Source organism: Anguilla rostrata, chromosome 15 (assembly GCF_018555375.3).
Source record: "Anguilla rostrata isolate EN2019 chromosome 15, ASM1855537v3, whole genome shotgun sequence".
In the NCBI taxonomy this organism is placed as follows: Eukaryota; Metazoa; Chordata; class Actinopteri; order Anguilliformes; family Anguillidae; genus Anguilla; species Anguilla rostrata.
In genome coordinates, this window is record NC_057947.1 from 31,135,751 (window position 1) to 31,142,301 (window position 6,551).

Below are 6,551 nucleotides of genomic sequence, written 5' to 3' on the forward strand. Positions count from 1 at the left end.
GCCTGCACCAGAGGATGATTTTGCCGGAGATGGCCGGGCTGCGGCTGCTGACTGCGCTCAGTGCCCCGGGCTCGGCGTTTAGTCGGAACGCAGCGAGCCGCGGGGACGGGTTCGAGCGCGGAGGCGCTAACGCCGCGCTGGCGTGAGAGTTTTACACGCTGACCCCTGACCCCCGAGGCGCCGGACGGGAAGGGGGACGTCTCGGACCGGTCGGCCCTTCAGGCTCTTACGCGGGAGTAAAAGATGACCTCTGACCTCCCGGCCCCCATCGCTCCTGCCGCTCTCTCGTGCGAGTCCTCTTCCTGTCTTCCCCATCCCGTCCTCCGAGCTCCGAGCTCCTGCGGTGGGGTCACGTTCTTGACCTAGCCGTTCATTAATATCGTTTATTACTCTAGAGATTTTATTACATGAATGGGTGGTTCGTGATGCAGGCATGTTTCATGCTCTGGGGAAGGAGCAAGCTTTGCATTGCTTGCCAAGACGCTCCAGGCTGGGCCGGTGTGATGCCTGTAATGTAGTGTATGTAATGTAATGTAATTGAGTCTATGGCAATGTTCCCAGAATTCCTGAGCAAAGCTCCAAAACCTGTGTCCTGAGGAGTTGGGAGTACTGTTCCACCTCTTCTGACCCCCCCCCCCCTCCCCCAAACGGGATCCCAATGTGTCACCCCCCTCCCACCCTTTTACTGGATCGGCGCCCCAGGGCGTAGGAAGCGAGCGGGACCCCTGCAGGCCCCCCTCTGCCCCCGGCAGGCCCCCTCTGCCCCCGGCAGGCCCCAGCAGGCCCCCCTCTGCCCCCGGCTGTCTTCCCGCTGACGAGCGAATGAAGGGACTTTGACAGCGCGGGCCCCCTCTCGCAGCACCGGGACACGCCCTGCGCACACCACGGAAGCCCCCCCCCCCACGAACGCCCCCTCCGGCCCTGCGATAACAAGCCTCCCGGCTGCCGTTGTCAGTCAGACTCAGCAGCCGCTCAGGTGCCTTCTGAGACCTCGGCCGGGGCGGAGACCCCCCCCCCCCCCTTGCGCGGGTTCGTTAGCGCACGGGTTCGTTAGCGCACGGGTTCATTAGTGCACAGGTTCGTTAGCACACGGGTTCGTTAGCGCACGGGTTCGTTAGCGCACGGGTTCGTTAGCGCACGGGTTCGTTAGCGCACGGGTTCATTAGTGCACAGGTTCGTTAGCACACGGGTTCGTTAGCGCACGGGTTCATTAGTGCACAGGTTCGTTAGCGCGCGGGTTCGTTAGCGCGCGGCTTCCTGACCGCTACGCCCTTCGGGTTCGCGAGGACGGCGGCACCGTCGTCAGCGAAGAGCTCGTTTTGGTCTTAAACCGTTATGCCGTCTGTTTTTCCCCTTCAGGATATCGCTCGGTAAGCCTCAGCACAGCCCCGCGAAGATGGAGAGAACTTCTAGGGGCCGTCCCAAACCTGACTGCCCGTCGCCACGGAAACCGCGTCCGTGAAAACACCAGGGTGATTAGTGCTGACAAAGTGTACCCCCTAATCGCATTGGTTGTGTTCTTTAAGAGTGCTGGCAGACAGCGGAGTGCTGCTGGAGAATAACTGAGCACGTCTTTTATCTCACTGCCCGGCTTCATTCAGTCCAGGCCGATCGCTCGCACGACGGCCGTTAAGGACAATCACTCCGAAACTGCTTCAACTCTTCTGTCAGATGTGGAATTCAAAATCTAAATCCTCCCCCTGACCCCCTTCCACAGCCTTTTCTCCTTGGACGCAAATGCTGGTGGCTGTTTTGTTTTGTTTGTTTTTTTTTTTTCCCTCCCATGATCCTCTCTTTCTCTGTGTCCTCCCCAGAGAGAGAAAAGGACAGAGCAGTCACTCAAAGGCAGGGGGGCACGCAACCAGAAAAATGTGAGGCTGAAATTGCCTCATAATTTAATGAAGTGAAGACACGCCCATTCATAATGCTGATGTAAAGCCTGTGTTGCCCTGTCCCCCCCCCCCCCCCCACACTAATACTGTGTGTCTGCATTAGGTCTTGTTGCTTGCATTGAGCTTTTGTTCTCCTCTGCAGTTTGTCTGCTGAGCTTCACCTCTGCAGTTCCCCCTGTCACTGAGCTGGAGAAATCACAGAACATAGAAGAGCTGTTATAAAAGATCTCACCCCAGCACCATTAGGGCAGTGTTCGATTTTTTTGTGGTAAAGACAACATAAGGGTGGCAAGGGTCAGCAACACGAGGTGTCCTCTCAGCACGGTTTAAATCATCCTCTTCGATTGGCCAGTTTGCCTTTTCTGTCAAAGCAACGTCAATGTGGATCTCAGTTCCACGAAGCATTAGAGAGAGCACTGGCTGCAGTTGTTTTGCTGCTCAACTGAAACAATAGCTGAAGGCAAATCAGACATGCAGCCATTAGTATTTTGTCTGTGAATGGCTATTGTATTCTGTCAAATGGATTGCTGTGTTGTTATTTTTTTTTTTGTGATTTATTGCTTTCTTTCTTGTTTTATTGTTCTAGAATTAAGTGTTACTGTTGTGATTTGTACTTTAATATTTTCCTCCCTGGGGTCAGCAGATTAGCTTTGGAGCTAACTCTGGCATATCAGTTGTGATGGACATGGTCCCTGTTAAGTAAAATAACGAAGTAGATAAGCTTAGGAGGCGTTTGCCCTGGAAGGGGGGGGGGGGGGGGGATGGGGGGGTGGTGGTGGTGGTGGGGGGCGGCTGGTAAGGGGAGCATTGGGAGAATCGGCAGCGGCACTAAGACACAAGAAACTTCGGGGAGGAAATCTCAAGCGGGCGATGGAGTGAAAGCAAATTGCCGCGCTGTCCAGCGGGAATTTGGAGTGAGGAAGAGACTGCTCAGCGCCTTTTCGTTCCATTTCGTTGGGCTTTGGGGGAATCTACGGCTTGGTGGAGCGATTCGTATTGACTTTTCCTCTCTGATTTGTGCCCGTCCTGTGAAAGTGAGCGTGCGGGACCTTAATCGATCGAAGGGCAGAGTTTCCCCCGGGGCTACGCTTTCGGACGTCACGAACACAAAGAACATGGAAAACTATTTCCTGTCAATCTCCTGTCAGTCATCTCATGCTTTCTTCACAGCATGTAAGAGATTTAAAAAAACTAACTAAAAATGGAAAATGGAAAAATACATAAGACTATAGGCTTATGTCCAAAAAGGGCGAAAAGTGGCAATGATTTTAAAATGCTACTTTCTTTATGTGGATGCATAGGCAATCATGATTGTATTACACCTGTGGTGAAATAAATGAATTTAAATGATTTTGAAAATATTTATGATCAATAATGTGTTTTCATGGAAAATGGAAAAATACATAAGACTATAGGCTTATGTCCAAAAAGGGCCAAAAAGTGGCAATCATTTTAAAATGCTACTTTCTTTATGTGGATGCATAGGCAATCATGATTGTATTACACCTGTGGTGAAATAAATGAATTAAAATGACTTTGAAGATATTTGTGATCAATAATGTGTTTTCATGGAAAATGGAAAAATACATAAGACTATAGGCTTATGTCAAAAGGGTCAAAAGTGGCAATATTTTAAATGCTCTCTTTATGTGGATGCATAGGCATCATGATTGTATTACACCTGTGGTGAAATAAATGAATTAAAATAACTTTGAAGATATTTGTGATCAATAATGTGATTTCATGGAAAATGGAAAAATACATAAGACTATAGGCTTATGTCCAAAAAGGGTGAAAAGTGGCAATCATTTTAAAATGCTACTTTCTTTATGTGGATGCATAGGCAATCATGATTGTATTACACATGTGGTGAAATAAATGAATTAAAATGACTTTGAAGATATTTGTGATCAATAATGTGTTTTCATGGAAAATGGAAAAATACATAAGACTATAGGCTTATGTCCAAAAAAGGGTCAAAAGTGGCAATAATTTTAAAATGCTACTTTCTTTATGTGGATGCATAGGCAATCATGATTGTATTACACCTGTGGTGAAATAAATGAATTAAAATGACTTTGAAGATATTTGTGATCAATAATGTGTTTTCATGGAAAATGGAAAAATACATAAGACTATAGGCTTTTGTCCAAAAAGGGTGAAGGGTGGCAATAATTTTAAAATGCTACTTTCTTTATGTGGATGCATAGGCAGTCATGATTGTATTACACCTGTGGTGAAATAAATGAATTAAAATAACTTTGAAGATATTTGTGATCAATAATGTGATTTCATGGAAAATGGAAAAATACATAAGACTATAGGCTTATGTCCAAAAAGGGTGAAAAGTGGCAATCATTTTAAAATGCTACTTTCTTTATGTGGATGCAAAGGCAATCATGATTGTATTACACCTGTGGTGAAATAAATGAATTAAAATGACTTTGAAGATATTTGTGATCAATAATGTGTTTTCATGGAAAATGGAAAAATACATAAGACTATAGGCTTATGTCCAAAAAGGGTCAAAAGTGGCAATCATTTTAAAATGCTACTTTCTTTATGTGGATGCAAAGGCAATCATGATTGTATTACACCTGTGGTGAAATAAATGAATTAAATGACTTGAAGATATTTGTGATCAATAATGTGTTTTCATGGAAAATGGAAAAAACATAAGACTATAGCTTATGTCCAAAAAGGGTCAAAAGTGGCAATATTTTAAAATGCTACTTCTTTATGTGGATGCAAGGCAATCATGATTGTATTACACCTGTGGTGAAATAAATGAATTAAAATAACTTTGAAGATATTTGTGATCAATAATGTGTTTTCATGGAAAATGGAAAAATACATAAGACTATAGGCTTATGTCCAAAAAGGGTAAAAGTGGCAATATTTTAAAATGCTACTTTCTTATGTGGATGCATAGGCAATCATGATTGTATTACACTGTGGTGAAATAAATGAATTAAAATACTTTGAAGATATTTGTGATCAATAATGTGTTTTCATGGAAAATGGAAAAATACATAAGACTATAGGCTTATGTCCAAAAGGGTAAAGTGGCAATATTTTAAAATGCTACTTTCTTTATGTGGATGCATAGGCAATCATGATTGTATTACACCTGTGGTGAAATAAATGAATTAAAATGACTTTGAAGATATTTGTGATCAATAATGTGTTTTTATGGAAAATGAAAAAATACATAAGACTATAGGCTTATGTCCAAAAAGAGTCAAAAGTGGCAATGATTTTAAAATGCAACTTTCTTTATGTGGATGCATAGGCATTCATGATTGTATTACACCTGTGGTGAAATAAATGAATTAAAATGACTTTGAAGATATTTGTGATCAATAATGTGTTTTCATGGATAATGGAAAAATACATAAGACTATAGGCTTATGTCCAAAAAGGGTCAAAAGTGGCAATAATTTTAAAATGGTACTTTCTTTATGTGGATGCATAGGCATTCATGATTGTATTACACCTGTGGTGAAATAAATGAATTAAAATGACTTTGAAAATATTTATGATCAATAATGTGTTTTCATGGAAAATGGAAAAATACATAAGACTATAGGCTTATGTCCAAAAAGGGTCAAAAGTGGCAATAATTTTAAAATGTATTTTTTATCTGGATGATAGGATTCATATTGTATTACACCTGTGGTGAAATAAATGAATTAAAATGACTTTGAAGATATTTGTGATCAATAATGTGTTTTCATGGAAAATGGAAAAATACATAAGACTATAGGCTTATGTCCAAAAAGGGTCAAAAGTGGCAATAATTTTAAAATGGTACTTTCTTTATGTGGATGCATAGGCAATCATGATTGTATTACACCTGTGGTGAAATAAATGAATTAAAATGACTTTGAAGATATTTGTGATCAATAATGTGTTTTCATGGATAATGGAAAAATACATAAGACTATAGGCTTATGTCCAAAAAGGGTCAAAAGTGGCAATAATTTTAAAATGGTACTTTCTTTATGTGGATGCATAGGCATTCATGATTGTATTACACCTGTGGTGAAATAAATGAATTAAAATGACTTTGAAGATATTTGTGATCAATAATGTGTTTTTATGGAAAATGGAAAAATACATAAGACTATAGGCTTATGTTCAAAAAGGGTGAAAAGTGGCAATCATTTTAAAATGCTACTTACTTTATGTGGATGCAAAGGCAATCATGTTTGTATTACAAATGTGGTGAAATAAATGAATTAAAATGACTTTGAAGATATTTGTGATCAATAATGTGTTTTCATGGAAAATGGAAAAATACATAAGACTATAGGCTTATGTCCAAAAAGGGTCAAAAGTGGCAATAATTTTAAAATGCTACTTTCTTTATGTGGATGCATAGGCAATCATGATTGTATTACACCTGTGGTGAAATAAATGAATTAAAATGACTTTGAAGATATTTGTGATCAATAATGTGTTTTCATGGAAAATGGAAAAATACATAAGACTATAGGCTTATGTCCAAAAAGGGTCAAAAGTGGCAATAATTTTAAAATGGTACTTTCTTTATGTGGATGCATAGGCAATCATGATTGTATTACACCTGTGGTGAAATAAAATAATTAAAATAACTTTGAAGATATTTGTGATCAATAATGTGTTTTCATGGAAAAT